The 19,720-nt window shown below is 37.1% G+C and overlaps 1 pseudogene; it reads right to left on the minus strand.

The window, feature by feature from the left end:
* Nucleotides 1-3,414: 3,414 nt before the first annotated feature.
* Nucleotides 3,415-4,007, minus strand: LOC110206926 (palmitoyltransferase ZDHHC9 pseudogene; annotated as a pseudogene).
* Between the last annotated feature and the right edge of the window lie 15,713 nt (nucleotides 4,008-19,720).

The following is a 19,720-nucleotide window of genomic DNA, read 5'->3' on the forward strand; positions in this document are numbered from 1 at the left end:
GTAACTGGGGACTAGCCAGGGCATCAGTTTTTGCTTAGGTTTGGTAGTTCAACTCTCCTCTCCCAGGAAGGCCTATGTAATTTCACTCCCCCTTAGACAAGGCTCTGATGGTTCATGTTCAAACATCCTTTACAATTCCCTTCCACTTAAAGAGTTAAGAAAATCAGAGTAAAGCTCGATGGTAAGAGGGAAAGGAGAGAAGAAGGAAAGTAAACAATAAGAGAGAGGAAAGGAAAGGGACAGTAGGAGAGGGAAAGGAGTGAGTAGAAGGGGAGAACAAGGGGGAGGAGAACTGAAGGAGTAATGGGAAGAGAAGGGGAGAAGGAGAAGGGGAGGAAAGACAGAAGAATTGAGAAAGGAGAAGGAGAGAAAGTAAGAAAAAGTGAGGAAGGAGAGGGAGAGAATAAGGAGTACTATATAGTGAGAGAGACGGGCTGCTAGGTGGTGCAGTGGATAGGGCACTGGTTTATAATCAGGAAGACTTATCTTAATGAATTCAAATCCAGCCTCAGACACTTATTAGCTATGTGACCTTGGGCAAGTCACTTCACCCTGTTTTCCCTCAATTCCTCATCTGTCAAATGAGCTGCAGAAGGAAATAGCAAAAACTCTCTGCAGTATCTTTGCCACAAAAAATGAATCAGATACAACTGAATGGAACAGAATAATAAATGCAAATATTAGGGCAATTAGGTGATAAGTAGATATAGCATTGGGCTTGGAGTCAGGAAGACTCATCTCCCTGAGTTCAAATCTAGCATCAGACACTTACTAGCTGTATGACCCTAAGAAAGTCATATAACCCTATTTACCTCAATTTCCTCATTTGTAAAATGAGCTGGAGAAGGAAATGGCAAATGACTCCCATGTTTTTGCCAAGAAAACCCCAAATGGGGTCACAAAGAGTCAGTCATAACCAAAAAATGACCAAATAGTGAGAGAGGAGAGAGAGACTGCAGCCTAGCCTTAAGTAGGATTAGACAGTGGATAAGATCTGTAGACCATGGAAAAACCTGGGCTGAAAGAAGTCATGGAAGCAATGCTGGGTTGCTGCTTGTCAAGCATACTCAAACCAGGACACTTGAAGAAACAAAGACAAAAGACTTGAAGCTGAATCCCATATGAAAGAGTGATAAAGCTCAGGGAAGACAGCTTCAACAGTAATAGGGACCCTCCATACAAGAGATACTAATTCTCAGAATAATCAGGAAGAACTGGTGAAACATCATAGATCCTATTTCGGGAAAAAAGATCATGGCAGTTCTTCCTCTCTGCCTCCAAAGGGCTTTGATTCTGATGAGGGGAAGTAGAGCAAAAAAGGAGGCATATTGGTAGACTCCAAAAAGATAACATCTGTCAGTTCAGAAGAGTGCCAGCAACTGTCTATAGCTGTGAATATACTCTCTCCTCTCCAGGAGAGGGTCAAAATCTAGTAAGGAGTAAAACAATGATTAAGAAGCCAGTATGGTATAATGTAAAGAATGCTGATTCTCAAGTCAGAGAACTGAAGTTCAAATATTGTCTCTGATACTTATTACAGATTTAAATTTATGCAAATCACTCAGTTTCCTTAGTCCTGATTTTAATCATCTGGAAAATGAGGGAATGAGCCTAGATGGCTTCTTAGATCTGTTCCCGCTCCAGTTCTATAATCCTAGGGGAAAAGAGTACCTAATAAACCAGTTCTTGAGAATTGAGTCAGTATGTAGAGTAGTTTCTGCTTGATCATATGTGTAAAGTGCTTTGCAAATTTTAAATTAGTATAAATTGTTTGCTGTTGTCAATAACAACACTACTGGTGGGAAAGCATGATTAGTAAATATAAATAATGAGAATATTAATTGATGTGAGTTTCCTTTCCAGTATATTCCAGGGCAATTTGAAAGGTGTCTTTTGACGTTAAGTTGTGGTTCCTCTAATGAATCAGCTTGTCTTTTTTAGTAATCCTCCATATAGAAAAGGTGGGGAGAGTGAGGCCTAAGGCAATTTATTAAAGCAGACACCCAGACTGTCTTTAGCTTTTCAGAATGCCTGCATATTGGCTCCTAATGCCATGTTTAGTGGATAATATGTAGGGTTGGTGAGAGTGATGATGAAAGTGGGAAGGAAGATATTAGTCACGTAACAGGCATAGTTCTTAGTCCAAGTAAGGTTCACATAGAAAAGGGTATAAGGAGGGCAAAGTAAATGAACCCAGAACCAGAGTATCAAGAGCATGCATGTATATTACCAAAAATCTATGAGATCACTACCAAAAGAACAAAAACAAAAACTCACCAGCCTACTCTATTTCTGACTCCTCAATCAAAAGCCCCATCCCATCCCACCCCAAATGGGCCTCAGTTTTCTGAGAGAAATAAATTTACTCTATAAATTGAGATATAAAGGCTTGTTGTTATTATTGTGTTTTATTTTTCATCAACACAATTAATTGTCTTCAAACAGATCAAAAAGCTTCAGTTGACCCTCTTCCTCTTAGTCATCTTCATAGGACTCTGGTTTGCAAAGGGAGGGAAAAAACATAGACTTTCTCTGAAGTTCAGCTGAGGGCTCAGGCAAATCTTTTCCTGTGCTGGATTGGAAATCCCACCAACATGAGTCCAACACTATTCTTTTTTTTTTTTAATTCATTAGTGTACCTAAGGCCTCATGCGCTGAACTTGGTGGGTCGTTACAGCTTTATCGAGAACTTTCAAACCTCTTGCAGAAAAGGAGGCATTGAAGCACAGATTTTTAGTTCTTGTAACTGCTTCCAAATGGAACAAGAACCAGAAAGGGATATTAGAGAATGTGGATGGGAGAACAGAAAAAGAGAGACATTTACAAAGAGCAAGAGAGAGCAAGAAATAGTAAGAGTGAGAGAATAAGGAAAGTAAGCCCAAAAGATCAAAAGACAGAGATAAGAGAGACAAAGAGAAAGAAGAGACGGAGAAGGGAGACAGAGGCAGAGAGAGAGAGAGAGAGGCAGAGAGAGAGAGAGAGAGAGAGAGAGAGAGAGAGAGAAGAGAGACAGAGAGAGAGAGAGAGAGAGAAGGAACAAAGGGGCTGAGGTCATTGGCCATCACACAATTTTTTTGTTGTATTGAGGCACTATGAAAATTGCAAATTATTAACTCATTAGCTATTCCTACAAACCTCTGTCTAATTGAAAAAGAGGAGAGTTGGAAAGTTTGAAAATGGGAAGGAAAAGTTTAAAAGGACACTACTTAATAAATAAGTCCAGATGAAAGGAACCCATCTTACAAGTATGACATGGCATAGCACTATTGGCACTAATACTTTGCCAGCCATAGCTGTACCTCAACTCATTCCTCCCCAGAGGCAGAGCCATGGTTCAAATTGTTGGGCCTTGTTGGGATTCAGTGGATGGAGAACTAACTGTGAGACTATCTCTAGGCAGGGAGAAACAGTGAGTTAACATGCTATTAGAAATGCATAAACTTTGTTGAATGTGAGGACATGTATAGTGAGGAAAGAAAGAGGATGAAGAAATAGATATAGCTACAGTCCCTCTTGCCAACACAATTAGTTGAGTAGAGGCAATGATGGTTAACATATTCCACACACTTGTCACAGATGCTACAGATTCAAGAGGAGGGGGTTGGGCAGAAGACCATGCATGTGTAACAATGCTTTAGTTTACAATCTGGTTGCTGATCTGGAAGTTCTTGATGTGAGCAGCAGGTATTGGCCCTATGGCAATATGTCATTGTCATTTATCCACATTTCAGCAAAAACTGCTACATCCAGCAGGGCTTCAGGAAGCTCAACAACAGTAATGTAGACACAGAGAAGAGGGTAAGGACAACTTCTAAGACCGGGATGGCAGGAGACAGCTGAAGGGCCAGCTAGTGATAATTAAAGGCAAAGAATTCCTAGGTCCACAGAATGGGAATGAGGGTCAATTAGAAAATGCTCTTCTGCTAGGCCATCATGACACAATCATAGCAGAACACATTCCTGCCTGTGAGGTCCCATCTCCACATCAACTTTTTATTCACTACCATCACAAATGAGCCTACACTGGACTGACTGAGCTAGCCTTCAGTCACAGGAGAAAATGAATTTGGCCAAGCCAAGCTCAGAATTACAGCAATGATCATAATAGTGGTAACCATTTCTGCCGGGCCAGACAAATTGCATATATGCCAGGCACTCTACTAGGTGCTGGGGGGATACAAAGACAAAACTGAAACCATCCCTGTCCTCAAAGAGTTTGCATTCTATGAAAAGAAACATGTGACAATGGAATGATATAAAAATCTGGTTTTTATTTTATTTTTAATTTATGGAATAAAACAAGCATTTCCCATATTAGGAAAACAATACTATGTTAATTATTGTTTTGAAAAGATAATTGCAACTTGCTATTCCTTTTAAATACATAATAAAGCTATCATGTACATTTTTTTCCTTTTTTTCTTCCCCCCACCTTAGAAATGGCTACAATTAGACACAGATGTGTGTGTTTGTGTGTGTGTATGTAAAATCATTCTATACATACATCTATTTATCAATTCTTTCTCTAGATGCAGATAACATCTTTCTTCTTATGTTCTTTGTAGTTAATTTGGGTATTTATAATTTAAATTATAAGTTAATTTCATTATAAATACATTTACATTTTAAAATCACTTTTAAAAATACAAAATAATTTTGGGAGGGCAGGGCTTACTAATCCCTAGGTAGATCAGAAAAGATTAAATGTAGAAGGTAGTTTTTCAGCAGAGCTTTGAAAGAAACTTATCGATCTAGTAACAAAGGAGCTTAGAGGTCATGTAATCCAGACTCCTCATTTTTCAGATGAGCCCAAAAGGAGCTAAGAGATTTACCTAAGATCACACAGGCAGTAAATATGAGAAGTGGGATTTGAAGGTAGATCTCCTGACTCCAGGGTCAGTCCTTTTCCAGTTACCAAGTTGTTAATTATATTGAACTATAGTATATTACTTACTATATTACAAGATTATAACATTATATTATGCTACATTACTATATTATTATTTTATTACATATTATTATATTACATTACATTATATTACTTCTTTGTAAATTCCATTCATTTTTATTAAATATGTGATTTGTTGCTGCATCAAAAAAACCTAATCCCTCATCTATGTTACTATACTTCAAATACCTAAGACAACACTTAGGTGAAAGCAAATTCATGAGATTATTTAAATTCATGCTGTAAGGACTATAGAGATCATCTCATCTAAACACTTCATTTTATGAATGAAGAAACTGAGACTCATAGAAAATAAATTACTTCCCCAGAGTTTAACAGTAAATAGCCAAGCTGGGCTTAGAACTCAAGTCCCCTGACTCCACATGTAGAGCTCTTTCCACTATTTCTCTTTTAGTCCTTTTATCTAGCTAAATATCTCTCACTGTTTCAACTTTTCTTCATAAACTTTTTACTATAGACTGTTCTGGGCATGCTTTTCTAGATGCATTCCAATTTGTCAGTGCTCCTTTTCAATTGTGTCAGTCACAACTAAAAAGAAAATTGCTCCAGATGTAGTCTGGCCAGGTCAATATAGTTGGACTATACTGAATACTCTATTTTTGGAAATGCACCGTTATTTTTAAGGCAGCCATGCCACACTTTGGGCTGATATTGAGTATGTAGTCAAATAGAAATCCCTAGCTGTTCCCCTAACCATGAAAAAAAAAATACAATTAAAATAGTACTCTGCAAAATATACTTCTCAAGTGACAGAACTTAGTAAGAGTTTCATACTTAAGCCCTTATGTATGAAGTATTCTATGTTTAGAAATATAAACAAAAACCTGAGATCTGAAATCCTGTGAGATATTGGCCCATTGGAGAGAGAATCTTTCATAGATTGTCAGAAACAGATATTCGCTATGCATTATTAGAAACCAGGATTGCCATTATGCTTGCGTGCTTCAGGCATAAGGAATGAGAGTGTGCCTCACATGTATAGAAGAATGAGATGCAGTGAGGATGTGGTGTCTTTGTGTGGCTCAAAGGAAGGCAGAATAGACACCTCTAGCATCTTCTCTGCCCTCACCATTTAACAAGGGAGACTTGAACAGTCTCCAAAGCAGACTGGCTTTTGGAGAGTCCCAAAGGAGACTCAAAAGGGAACTCTCTCTTGGAGAAAACCAAATAGGAGTGGTGAAAGATGGCATTCTCTCTCCTTTCACACACTCCACTCTGTCCCTTATGCAGAAGAAAGCAGTTGTCTCCACCAATAAGGAAAGAGTGGCTTTAGGCATGTGATTGTATAGATTTGATGAAAGACCTGCTAGAACTTTTCCCCTACTGCCTCATTCAGTGAAAATGGAATTTTTCCTTTGAATGAAGGTTTTAAAGTCTCTTCTTAAAAATACTAATAACTCAGCAAATAGTGAGGCATACTAATAATACCAGCAAATACTAATCAGCTATTGATTGACACTATTTGATAGCTATTAATTGACACTGTTGAACAGCTACATTAACACTATAGTATGAATTAATATCAGCTTAGCTAATAGCTAACATGTATATAATGCCTTAAAGTTTATAAGGGAAATGTAATATACCTTCATAAATAATTAATTAAAGAGTAGGAAAGAATATATAAGCAGAAAATTAGGCACTGGGAGGACAGGCCTAAGTGAAATACTTAAGTGAGGTGTCTCACATATTTCCCCCTCTGTCAGCTCTGAGCATTTCCACTGGCTGTCCTCAATGTGTAGACTTTTACTCTCTTCATCTCTACCTCCTGGATACCCTTCAAGTATCACCTAAGTTTCCACCTTTTGCAGGAGGTCTTTCTCACTCCTTAATCTTAGTGCCTTCTCTAAGACTATCTCCTACTTTTGTTTATATATATAGTTGTTTGACTGTGTCTCCTTTGGTAGACTATGAGCTCCTTGAGAGCATGGACTTTTTGTTCTTTTCCCCAGCACATAATAAATGCTAGTTGATTGACTGATTGATTTTTTGATATAGCAAATTTCAGTTACAAATATTATCAAGTGAGATACTATTTCTAAAGTGCTTAGTACAATGCTTGGCACAAAATTAGGCACTTAAATGCTTATTCCTTTCCCCTTTCCCAGTGCAGGAACTCCTTCAGCTAATGCATATTGGCAACTCCCTGTAACTTCTCATATTAATGAATTTGAGAGGGAGGGCTATAATGCTAAGAGGTTAACTCACTTATGCATGGTGACCAAACCACAGAATTACATATATCAGAGTTAGGACTTTAGCTTACATCTTTTTCACTGTAGGCTTGCTTACATTACAGCACACTGTCTTTCAGGTAAATAGTAAAAGGAAACAGTATTATAAATGAATTGCCAAAAATATTAAAGTCAAAATAAATATGACAAAAAGCATGCAAAGAAAAAAGGACCTAGATAAGAAATATGGTGAATTTTCCTTTGTTTTCCAGTAAAAAGAAGAGCAAAGTGCTTGTATGAAAGTCAACTAAATTTATATCCAAGCACATTGTTTTAATAAAAAATGACATGCTCCATTTTCCTCGCCAAAGGACTTCAGTTTTATATACCACAATGGGAATTTGAAATCTTGACAGAAATCACAGATGATAAGATCTCATCTGTGTATTTAGTAACATAATCAAGTAAACATGAAACAACATGATTTCAATCCTGTCTTTATTTTGTGCCTAGATCATTTGGACTCATTACCCTAAAAACAAATAAAATTCTCAATGTAGCAAACTATTTCATGTGACGATTCTATGAAAGCCAGAAATGCTATTCTGAAGATTTCATTATACATTAGAGACCATAGATTGATATCTTGCATTATAGGTTGGGGTTGCAATAAAAAAAGTAAATTTCTAGATTTAAAAACATAAGACCAGATGTGAAAGACAGACAATATAATTAAGTGCAAATGATAAAGGAGACAACCTTTTAAAGACTTATTTCCATCTTAGATTAACTAACAATGATATCATACCTCTGTGAGATTAGAGATGGAATTATAGATTCCTTAAGAGAAACTTATGAAGGCCAAGATGAATTTTGAGAATGATTGTAAAAAAATAACATGTATTTTAAAATCCAAATTCCAAGATAGATTTATAATGCAAGAGGAAATGTAGAACTCTCTTTGGCTTTGTCAAGCTCTTTATTTAAACTTTGGTATAGGTGGGGTAACTTGAAAGTGATGGCACTTTTGACTATGTAAATTTGGTGCATTAATGAATCTAACAAATTTAATTACTAACTCAATGCCGATTAAATTTTTCATTTACTTTAACATATAGAGTCTTAACATTTATTGACAAAAAAAATGTGCTAAATTAGGCTGATGTCAGATAGCATGATAATTCTGGGGAAAGAGAAACTATCTAAAGGAGTTTTTTTTTCTCCTAGTAAAAGGTGGAGGAGTCATAGGATTCCTAAGAATTGTATTTTTGTATGCATAAGCAACATTTGTTTTCTTTCCTACTCCTACTTTTTTTTTTATGAATGTGCCCTATGAAGTAATGTAAAGTAATATGGTGATTTACTGAAGTGATAAAAAAAAGTTACGCTAAAAAAGACAAATTAATTCAAATTGTCTTGGCTTACCACCAAAATTTTGTATTAAAGAGCAGTGTCTAGTTCCTGAATCTTAACAGGGTATCTCCTATAATACCTGAAAACTGGTATGGTGAGCAAGCATGAAAAGGAAGCCAATCATACAGGCATGTGATCACTCAAAAACTTGTTGTTAGAGTAACTGACAGCCTTTTACATATAACTCACTGTCTCCTGGTTCCTGACTATTTCTTCATCTTGTTCTTTCTTTATCTCTTCCTTAATGGCTTTCTTTTGGCATGTGTGCTTATTCCTAATCATCATACATACTCCCTCAACTTTTGCCTTCACAACTCCCTTCCCTCTGCTCACTCTTCCTAACTCCCAAGTCACTGAATGAAGCTGCTGGCTGTCAATGTCTCGGATAATAGTTTACAGCCCATAGTCATAGATACATAGTAGCAACTCAATAAATGTGTTTGGAATGAATTAGCATATGTCTACATGATTTGGGGGAGTGAAAATTAAAAGATGGAAAGAACAGCTGTCTCCTTTTTCAAGGATTGTATCCCTTTTCACTAGTTCAGTTGTGTCTAAAGAAATCTTCAGGGAAAAATCAGTTTAATCATTTTTTTTAATTTTCAGAAGAACCTTTTCCTAGATAAAAGACTTACTAGCAGGGCATGCAGGATAAAAACAGAAATTTAACTGAAATGATAGCTTATAATATCAGGGAAGAGTAAGAAACAAACTGTTCATTAAATTTCCTCATCACCAAAGCATAGTCACTCCTACTTTTACAAAAATAAAACAGAACCTACTAGTTTTCATATTGCTACTTCTAACCATCCTGAATTCAACATCAGTAACTTTTAACAAGAATAGCTAATATTCCTCCAAGATCTTGACTCTGACAAAATTAAGGATTTGTTAATAAATATGTAAAAGTTCATTTATTATGCTTAGACTGTAGACTCATTGCACAGAAAAAAAAAATATCCGTGAGCCCTAAGCAGCAGTTTTAGCAATCTTATTAAGATTTCAGTTACAGAAGTAGGTTGAATGCAATGGAATTTCAAAAAGTACGTAATGGAAGATGATTTACAGACCAAAGAACAGATGGCAGAGGGGGAAGATCTGTATCAGGTAAAACAGGACACTACAAGTAAACACCAGCTATTGCTGATATCCCAAGCTGTAAACTTGCGTAAAGAGAGCAGAAAGTGATCAGCTAACACTGGGGCTATAATTAATGTCTCAGCTTGATTTTTCAGACTCCAGCTAGTTATAGGATCTACTCACCTTATGTAAATGGCAGAAAGTTATTCTCTTATCACATGATTGCAGGCACAATTTCTTATTCTGCTAATTCCACCTCTTAGTCTGTTGACTAATATATTTAATGTCTACTATATGTTAGGCATTGTGCATCAAGGGGATTAAAAAAAAAGACAAAAATAGTCCAAAGGAACTAACAGTCTAATGGGGAAGACACCATGCAAATAACAGTACAAAGATACTCACAAGGCAAATCAAAGTTAGTCTTAGAAGGAAGGCATTATGGTTAAGGAAGTCTTCCTATAGAAGATGGAACTTTTAGTGAAACTTGGAGGAAATCAAGGAAGCTAGAGGCAGAGATAAAGAGGCATAGAGTTCTAGGCATGGTGAATAGCCAGTGAAAACACTGTTAAGAATTGGAGTGCCATGTGAAAAGAACAGCAAGGAAGCTAGTGTCACTGAATCAGAATACATGGGGAAGTGTGAATAAGGGATGAGAAGAATGGAAAGATAAGAAAGAACCAGCTTATGAAGGACTTTAAAAGGCAAACCGAAGATTTTATATTTGATCCTGCAAGGAATTGGGAGCCACTGGGCTAAGCAATATAGATGAGTGATATGATCAGACTTGCATTTAGGAAGATCAGTTTGACAGTTGAGTGAAGAACTGATGAGTGCGGTGAGATTTTAGGTAGGGAGGCCAACCAGTTGGCTTTTGCAGTACTACAGGTATGAGGTGATGAGTGCCCGCACTAGGGTTATTGCACTATTAGAGAGAAGGGATGTATAGTTAAGCCCCCAGAACCTGTCTGCAAACCTTTGTTATGAATGATCTTCAGTTCCCAAATCTGTTTTTTGTGGTTGTTTTTCTCTCAGGACAACTTTCTTTAATTCACTCTTTACCCAGTCCTCAATCAACATCCAGGAGTATCGGTTCCTTGAATCTTTTGATTCTTTTTTTTTTTCAGTCTGGGCTGAGCTCCAATCTAGTCCCAACCATCTACCTTTTCTGATTCTGCTCCCAAGTTCCCTATTGTTGTTGTTGTTGTTCAGTCATTTAAGTCATATCTGACTGCTTGTGACTCCATTTGGGGTTTTCTTGGCAACAATACTGAAGTGATTTGCAATTTCCTTCTCCAGCTCATTTTATTGGTGAGGAAACTGAGGTAAACAGTTTAAATGATTTGCCCAGGGTCACACAGCTAGTAAGTGTCTGAGGCCAGATGGGAATTCATGAAGATAAGTCTTCCTGATGCCAGGCCTAGTACTCTATCCACTGTGCCATCTAGCTACCCTAAGTTCCCAATCACTGCTGAAAGAACTCGAGCAACTGATCTGAATGGGTCCACAATGAACTTAATCCCTCCTACCTCAACTGGAGCTTTTTGGCTGCATAGCAATCCTTTAATTTCAACCACCATATCAATCTTTCAAATCCTTCGCTTATCTCTGACCCTCAGCTCTATTCTTAATCCCCCCATATCTCTGCAAATAATCTTATATAAAGATCCAGAGAGTTTTATTGGAATGAAAAAATGCAACATGAATCAACAATGTGATATCTTCTAAAAATGCTAATTTCATGCTAGGCTTTGTAGGGTCCAGATAATGGAAAGTGACAGGTAGTAGCACTATACTCTGCCTTAGTCAGAACCATTTTTTGAGTACTGTGTTCAGTTCCAGTCACATTTTAGAAGAAACATACATAAACTTCAGAACATCCAAAAAAGGGGGCCCCCTTAATGGCTAAAGGCCTTGATGTTATGTAAATTGGTCAAAGGGATTGAGGAGGTTCAATCTGGATAGAGAAGACATGGGGGATATAGATAAATGATAGAAATATAAATAGATAAATAGATAGATGGGAAGAGAGAAAGAGAGAGAGAGAGAGAGAGAGAGAGAGAGAGAGAGAGAGAGAGAGAGAGAGAGAGAGCACATTTCTTAAGCACTTAATATATTCCAGGCAAGATGTTAAGTGCTAGGATCCAAGTTCAAACAAGCCAGATAGTCCCTACCCTCAAGAAGCTTACATACTAATGGAGGAAGACAATACACAAAGGGAAGATGAAATGGGTATAATGGTTACCTGGGCATCCGCCCTAAAATGATGATTCTGATGACCAGAATTAGTCAAGAGACTAATGCTGATAATCAATCAGGAGAGAAGGGCCTCAAGGGTGAGAGGTCTTCCAGGTCTGCAATGTGGCAGGTAAGCAGAAGGAAGAGGAATATTGAAAGAGACTCTAGGCATGAGCAGACATATAAAGACATGATAACTGTCTTCAAGGGTTTGAAGCCCTTCCAGGTTGAGTAGGAATAAGATGTGTTTTACTTTTAAAGAAGGCAGAAGTAAAAGCAATGAATAGAAACATTAGCAAAGCATGTTTAGGCTCAATATAATGGGAAACTTCATACTAGTTTTACCAGCCCAAAGTAGAATGGGTTATCATTTTCCACCAGCAGAAGCAGAGAATGGATCATCATTTGTCATGGATTTGTAATGTTTTGTTTCTTCTTCCTACTTTGCTGAAAAGGTCAAGGCAACTGAATGTGCTGTCTCATCTCTCCTCTATGACCTCACTTGTTGTAAAAGAGATTTCTATACAGGCATGATTTGAACTCTCAATTCACTTCCAACATTAAGATTTTATGTTTCTGCCTCCTACCTTACTAAAAAGTCAGAAACATTGAAATAACCTGCCTATTTTTATCCTCACCTATGACCTTCCTTCAGAGAGGTTTCTTCATTTCTTCTTTCTCTAACTTTGCTTTTGATTTCACACATACACATGCATGGACACACATGCACACACACACACGGACACACACACACACCCCATTTTGTCTTCACTCTTTTGATAATTCCCTCTTTTTTTCCAGTCTCCATACTTTTCACACTACACTGGTTCTCTCTTATGCTTCCACACATGTTTAAGTTTCTCCACCCTAAAAAAAAAGCCAAAAAAAGTCCCCAAAACTCCCAAACCTATATATTATCTTTCTAATTCATCCTGAATATTACTCTTCCCCTTTACCATAAAAATCTTACACTATTCTCATTCTATTACTTACAATTCCTCAGCTACCACTAACTTGTTAACCCTTTGCAATATGGTTTCCATTTTTAGCCCTCTCCAAAATAATTAGTAGTCTTATTGTCATATCCTTTGTTGGGTTTTCATTCTCCCTAACATTGGTGACCACTCTCTCTTCATTGATAGTCTCCATCTTTGTATTCCATGTCATTGAAGTCTCTTCATTCCCCTTCTACTTCTCTGATTGTTCCCTTTCTTTCTCCTTAGCTTTTCCTCGTCTGGCTCCCTGAAACAGATAATATCTAAAGACATTATTGGTGGACATCATCTAGATTAAATTTAAAAGACATCTCTGTTCAAAATGTTCAAACAAATGATTTGTGCCCAACCTTTGGTAGAGCCTTCCAAGCTCATATTGGAGTGATCAGCCACTGGCGAGCACACTGTAGACCCTAGCAACATGATGTCATTGGTTCTGTTTGAGTGTGAAGAATAAATAACAGCCATGGAACTCCCAGGCTTCTGAATGGACATCGGGCAGCACAAGGACTTCCTGACCGGGATATGCCTCTTCCTGCAGTCACTGAGGCAGACGCAGCTTGAGTGGCTCTACTTTGGCCAGGGCATTGTGGGCAACGTGCTAGTGGATCCAAGCACCAGGATTGGCCAGAACTGTAGCATCTGCCCAACGTCAGCCTGGGCCCTGGTGTGGTGGTAGACGATTGCGTGTGTATCAAGCGATGCACAGTGCTGCGAGGTGCCCATATCCGTTCTCACTCATGGCTTGATTCCTGCATTGTGGCTGGAGCTCCCATGGGGGCCAGTGGGTGCGCATGGAGAACGTGACAGTGCTGGGAGAGGATGTCGTTGTAAGTGATGAGCTCTACTTCAATGGGCCAGTGTACTGCCTCACAAGTCCATTGGCGAATCAGTGCCTGAGCCTCCAATCATCATGTGAACTAAGGTGCAGAGCACAGCAGCCCTTGCTGCTTGGCAAGGCTCAGGCATTTCCGTGCCCCCAAGGGGAGGGAGCTGGAGCCCTCTCCCCAGCCCCTCACCACAAAGGGAAGGAGAAGGCCCCTGTAAATAGCTCTGTTTATAATGTAAGAGGTTCAACAAAGCTGGTGTTATATTGTTTTTAAAAAAAAGAATAAATAACAACAATTTCTTGGTTCTGCAAACTTTGCATCAAAACATATATCAACTAATGAAGTAAACAAAACCAAGTAAACTGTATAAGTTTTGACTATAACAATGTAAATAGAAAGGACAATAATATCAACAACTGAAGACTACTTAATTTTAATTACCAAGGATTTCCCTGAAGAGCAATTGATAAAATGTACCTCTCTCCCTTCTTAGCAGAGATATAGGAATATATAGATGTGGGAAATGACACTTTTTATTAGTCAGTCACAGTCAACCTGTTAATTGTTTTAATGAATTAGTTTTTCCCCTTTCTTTATAGTTCATTGTTATAAGGCATGGCTTACTGGATAGGGTAGGAAAGGATAAATTCTGAAATCAAGATACAAAAAACAAAAAAATCAACAAAATAATTTAAATATAAAATGAGAAGTGACAAGAGAAAAGACAAGTATCTGAAGGAAATGGGAAAAGACAGGAACAGGAGCAAAATGAAAAGGCTTCTTCTGACAAGGAGATGGGACAAAGAGAGGTAGTATGAATGAAGACAGATTTGGAGATGTGGAGGAAGAGCAACGAGTGGGTAAGTATGGATAGTTTCAATGATTTCAGTAAAATAAGAGCTGAAGTCAGCAACTGAGAGGAAAGGTGGAAATGAGTTGTGGGTTTAAGAAAAAAAATTAGAACTATGGAGCCTACTACAAAGAATCAAATAGATATGAGTAAAAACGTTGTCACACACCAACAACTACCTAGTTGTAGTTGACCTAGTGTGCTTAGTTTCATGACTTTCATCTCAGAATGCTGTAACTATCAAAAGACAAGTAAGCAGGAATTTTAGGTGGAAGACAATGCTTTGTAGAGCTGGCTAAATATGAGTTCCGTTTTTTGAAGGAAGGGAAGTAAAGGCAGAACAGGGGTTGTGGATTGTTCAAATAGAGGAAGGATCAGAGGCCATTGTGAGCATGAAGAGAAAGTTTACATAGAGTGAAACAGAGAGAAAGGTTAAAGGATAGTTGATATTGATTAGAAGAGAATTTGATAGGGCAACATATTGGAAGTGGAAAACTTTGAAGTAAGCATAAATTCTTGGTAGCTGGCTGAAGTAGAATTTAGCTGCGTGACTCACAGCAACTGATGAAGCTGATGAACTAGGAAGTCATGATGTTAGAATGGACATCAAACATTAATAGTGAAATTTCTAGGAATGAGGGTAGAGGCAGTAATGAAGAGGAAAATCAGTCAACTGATGAGGAAAGAAAAAAGAGTGATATACCTGGAGGTTTATAAATAATATCAGGAGTTGTCAGAGTCATTCACATAAAAAAGTTCAGAGAATATTTATTACATTTAAGCAGGATGCCTTGGGATACTGAAGCTTCTACATTCCTCATAAATATCTGTGAATTCAAGATGGTATATTATTATGGTATATCAAGAATTGATAAACATACTTAGCACAATAGTTTTGCCTATGATCTGAAAACTGTTGAGGTCCTCATACATTCCTCAAGATCTTACCGATCCCCTAATTGATATTTCTGGAATCTCTCTAGATATTCAGCCTATGTCCTTCACAGAGAAGCTACTTAAATGCCTGATTTCTAGGAGTCACAAAGGAGTATTAACTCTGAGTCAATGTCAAAGGAATTTCTATCATTATACGAAACTAATAATAGGAACTTTTCAAGAGATTTCCCAGTGTGTTCTCATGAAGAAACTGTGAAGTTACACAGGAGAGCCAATGTTATTCTATTTCACTCTAGTCATTTTACTAAATCACTTCCTTGGCCATCTAGTCAAAAAAAATGTCTTCTTGCCAATTAAAATATACTATGGGCTACTTCAGTTGTACTGCTCCCAGTGCTAATGCTACTTTTTGAAGTCTACAAATGTATTATTATTATTGAAGTATTTAGAAGCAAACATATCCTGTACCTGCTGTCAACCAGCTCATTCCCATTCTTGTTAAGGGTAAAGTCTTTGAAAATCTTCATCTTACCTAAACTTATTGATTACTGATTGCCACTGTTGCCACTACAGATGCTCAATCATCACCCATGAAGAGAATTCTGAGTTAAATGTATTCAATTTGGAATTTCTTTTGCTTATGTTTTCTGTTGTGTAATTGTCTGCATAGAAAACACTACTTTCTAGGGTTTCAAATTAAATACAAAATTGCAATGATATGCTACTCATGGAATCAACAGGGATAAGCATTAAGAAAGACTTCAGGAAATCCTATGACATTTGTATCATTCAGTTCCTGAGAGGCGTTGATTTTATTTAAAAAATGGAAAGACACATGAGATGACGAAAAATGAAATGGGCAGAACCAAGAGAATGTTGTATACAGTAACAGCAATATTGTCTGAGGAATAACTGGGGACAACTGAGGTATTCTGAGTATTATAAATACTCAAATCAACCACAAAGGACCTACGAAGAAAAATGCTAACCACCTCCAGAATATAGAAATACGTATAATAAGGTTTTACAAATCTCCATATCTATATATCTGTGTCAAATGGTAGCCTTCTCTAGTGCAGGGTGGGGAGGGAGGTAGGGAGACAGCTCAGAACTTAAAATGTAACAAAAAACAAATTAAATTTTTAAAAAAGAGAGTGTTGTGCAGAAGAGGTGGTATAAAGAATGAATGGTAGGACTAACATTTGTTTCATGTAAACTGGGTTAATTTCTCTTTAATAAAGTAAGGAAACTACCTTTGAGACTTAATTGGGGTGGAGAAAGGGAGGTTTAAGTAGAACCAAGACTCTTGATTGCTTAGGGTATAAGAGTAAAATTTATGAGGAGCTATTGCTTTTCAGACTTGGAAGAATCCCCACTGCCATAAAGGTCAAAATACCTTCCTATACAGATGCTACCTACTGTATAAATGCAAAGGGGAGTTGTATATGCCTGAAATACTGCTTTATCCTTATTCAATCTCACTTTTATTGGTATGAAAACTTTTATTAAATTTGATTTTATCTATAGTGTTTCATTGCATTCCAGTAGCAAGCCTGAATCACTTAGTAGGTCTGAACTTTACCTGGCCAAGGATATGAAGTTATGAAAGAAATGTGTGACCAGAAAACCAAAACAAAAAAAGATGCCATAGTCACATATTGAGAATGAAGGAGTAAGGAATCACTGATATGCAGCCCACATGCTCCACTAGTATCCCCTCAAGGTAAAGAGAAAAGGATGAAAACTTCAGCAAGTTGGATAGACCTACAATGTTGAACATAGGGGAAGGTAGTAGTTCAGGGTGATCAAACTTAGGTGGAAGTAATGTCCACAATGAAATAATCACAAATCCATTGTAAACTTTGGAGTATCACTTTCTTTGACTACTTTACCAATGCTTTCTCACATCTAACCCAAGTTAAGTTTTATGCAAGCCATGATGTGCTTATTTTCAAGGCCTTCAATTTCTATCTCATTTTCCTTCCACAAAAGGCAAACATGGCTAAGCCAGTCCATCTCCTAGTAGACTATGGTGATCCTTGGCCAGCGGGATGCTTTCCAGAATGTCAAGTGTTTATTGATTTCACAGTCTGTGCTAGCACATTAAGAACAGAAACCTCTGTTTCTTCCTGCTGACACTTCACTTTATGCAGTTGGAATTGTGCTGAGCTACAAGATGCCAGATGGCACTAAGACATTCATTGCCCATTGTTCATGAACAATGTTGTCTACAGAGTGGAGTTATATACAGAATGGAAAAAAAATATCCCTTATATTTACCATGGGGAGAGGAAGAAGAAAAGGATCAACAAGTTTCATATCTGTCTGCCTGGCTTGGTAGTCACAATTTGTAGTGACCACAAGCCTATCATGGTACTTTTTTTTTTGTAGGGAGAGAATAAGGGTAAGTCTTTACTTTCATTATGATACTAGATAGTGCTAAACTGTTATTTAGGACCTTGGAAAGAAAAATGTTATAATGGAAAAAGCACTAAACTTGGAATCAAGCAAAATTTTGTTTTGATGCATACTTCCAATAGTTATTTAGTAGTATGACAGTCAAGTTATTTAAGTTCCCTGTCACTCGTTTTCCTCATCTTTAAAATGGTGATCATAAAATTCCACAGTACTATGGTGTAACTCAAACAAGACAATTTACATATAGCACTTTTAAATGTTGAAGAACTATATAAAGCTGATTAATTATATTAAAGGCTTATAAGCAAGGAAAGTGCAATAAGCTACAAATTTATATGATAATGCCTTGTAGAATATTGTGATTAAATTCTTATAAATCAACATCTTATACAAAAATGCTGAAAATATAAACTTAACTTAAGTATATGAGGGGCTCTAGGGAATATATTTCCAGACCTGACAAAGTATTTGTTGAGATTTGATGAACTATAGGGTCAACACTGCAGTGATGTGGAAAAAGGCTGCCTCGTTAATGTTAACGTAAACCCATGCCAAAGGAGTATGTTGAGTTTTCAATGTCTTGCATACATGCTAGGTTCTTGTTCATATTTAGATCTTGCTTGATCATGGCAGTTTTTTGCATAATTTGTAAAAGCACTGCTATGAAATTTTGTTCTTCTTACTTATCAGTCTTTCATTCCTGAGACTTTCCTTGACATTAAGTCCTACTGGACTCTCTCTTCTCTAGAATCCTACTGGGACTTACTTATAGCACTGTTCATTTGGTAAATAATGATGCTGCATCCTATGCTAGCTCTTATATTATTGTATTTAATTATTTATCACTAATAGTATTATTATTTAACTTTTCTGTCATAGGGGCAATGTATCAAGAATACTGCCAAGAGTACTGCACTTGGAGGCAAAAGATCTAGTATAAATTTTGGTTTTAGGACTCACTAGCTATGTGACTTTGTACAAGTCACTTAATGTCTCAGAGTCTCAGTTTTTTTCATCTGTAAAAAGAAGATAATGCCTGACTTACCTACCTCATGGGAGGTGGCATGGCATGAAGAATGGAGAGTTGGTGTTAGAACTAGGAAGACCACAGTCACACTATAAAATCTCACCATGCTTTAGGCAACTCTTTAAAAAGACTAAAACTTGCAGAGAAGGCACTGAACTGTGTTAGCAGAGATAGTTTCCTCCTCTAGGGATTCCTTATACCAAAAAAAAAAAAATCACAACTGTAGCCCTTATTCATACCCTATGTGCCTGACAGGATTTTTGTGATGTAAATTGAAATATTAAGGAAAGTATCTTGCAAACCCTAAGTTTACACAAATGTAACTAGATTAGTATTAATCTTGAAGGAAAAATGAATTTTCTTTGGTTGCATAGTGAATATTAGTCAATCAAACAGTAGGAAGCTTTTTTCAAATAAATTTTCAATTTATTTTTTTCTTCTTTTAAAAAAAAAAAATTAGTTCCAAATTCTCTCCCTCCCTGTCCTCCCCTATCCATTGAAAAGACAGGCAGTATAGCATAAATTGTACATGTGAAATCATGCAAAACACAATTCCATATTAGCCATGTTGTACGGGGAAAAAGGCAAGAAAAATAAAGTGAAAAAAGCATACCTCAATTTGCACTCAAAGTTCATCAGTTCTCTCTGGAGGTGGAGAGCACTTTTTTTTTTAATCATGAGTCCTTTGGAATTATGTTGAATCACTGTATTGATACTAGTAGCTAAGTCTTTCACAGTTGATCATGGTTATGATATAACAGCAGGCATTTATGAAGCAGTGGAATACAAAAATGAACCACTGAGGAACACAGACTTTATTAGAGAAACA

This window comes from Phascolarctos cinereus, unplaced genomic scaffold (assembly GCF_003287225.1).
Source record: "Phascolarctos cinereus isolate Bilbo 61053 unplaced genomic scaffold, phaCin_HiC Scaffold_1;HRSCAF=81, whole genome shotgun sequence".
Lineage (NCBI taxonomy): Eukaryota > Metazoa > Chordata > Mammalia > Diprotodontia > Phascolarctidae > Phascolarctos > Phascolarctos cinereus.